Raw genomic sequence first — 1,455 nt, 5'->3', positions numbered from 1 at the left:
TGTACTGTACATACTAATGATTAGTAACAAAACAATAATTTAACCTTATTAACTATAGTTTCCCACTGTAACTTTAGTGTATTTTGTGTATTTAGTGATTATGATCTGCCATAAAATGTAACATTTCAATATACTGTGTGCATATTATCGAGTGATGCTGAATTGAAAGACGTCAAGCATCATATCTTTTTGATATGTTGCCAGAGGGATTTCAGCAAATAGCATACCAACATATTTGTTATTCTGACATATTCAGCACACCAAACTGCCAAATTGAAATTTTTAACAAAGTTTTTGTTGATATCATATGATGAAAAATAGTTTTTTCGATGAAGGCGAAAAACCTTGTGCTCTACATTGTAAGGCAAACAATTTTATAACAGGGTCATGGTAACTTGTTAGCACACTGTACTTACCTTTCTCACACTGTACTTACCTTACTCACACTGTACTTACCTTGCTCCCAAGTTTTTTTAAATGGAGATTTCAGTAATTAAGCAAGTGGAAAACGACAACAAACAGAGAGAGAGAGCAAAAAACTAGTAAAAAAGCCAGTAGCTCTCAAAGACATTTATCTAAAAAACAATTACGTTATGATTATCAGTTTTAAGATGGGTGAGAAGTCAATCTAAGCAGCTCATAGAAATCTAATTGGCACTTGATTTAAAGCTGTGCTAGAGCTCTTCATATCTGATCAAAAATACTAGCTAATTAGCTGTTAAATGAAAGTAGGTTAAAAATGAGTTAGGTCAAATAACGATGTCTACTGAGCAAAAAAAGGCCGCTCTCGAGCTTTGAAGCATGTACTTATTCAAACATAGAATGCAATGTTTTTCATCGAGTCGTTAATTCTGTATCATATAATTAATTGAATATCGCTGAATCCTTTAAAGATGTGGTTTCGTCAAAAAAGTCAATTTAATGAAATCAAGACCAATAAAAGGCTAAAACATCAGCTACAACTTGATGTCATTTTGGTCTTTGTAGACCAATCCTGTCCAGAGATATATGCGATAGAATGAGGCCATCTTTTAAAAAGCTCACATTCTAGCGGGTGCTTCATTCGTGACATAACTAGTGATACATTTGAAAAGAGTCCACCAGCGATAAATTTAAGGCCGCTTCATTAGCCAATCATCAGCACGAAATTTGTATATAGGTCATAATAAATGTTATCACTCATAAAACGCTTTGTCTGCGATCTCAAATTTAGGGAGCTTACTCTATTATTAAATCCCATGGGCATCGATATTTACTAAATTAATTAACATTGGTACTTTAATGAATTACTCGATCGGCACGTTTTATTGACAGACAACAGAATTGTAAAAATTGCTGTAAAGTTACTGCGAGGGTGACTCCGAGTTTTCTGCGCATCAGGTGGTTGAAGTGCTACAGAGGAAGATAGGAGAATGGAGGTAAATTTATCTTTTACTTTGAGTCTCCTATAGATAT

Source organism: Watersipora subatra, chromosome 11 (genome assembly GCF_963576615.1).
Source record: "Watersipora subatra chromosome 11, tzWatSuba1.1, whole genome shotgun sequence".
NCBI classification, from domain to species: Eukaryota; Metazoa; Bryozoa; class Gymnolaemata; order Cheilostomatida; family Watersiporidae; genus Watersipora; species Watersipora subatra.
The sequence above is the reverse complement of the archived record's forward strand: the minus strand, read 5'-3'. Positions refer to the sequence as shown.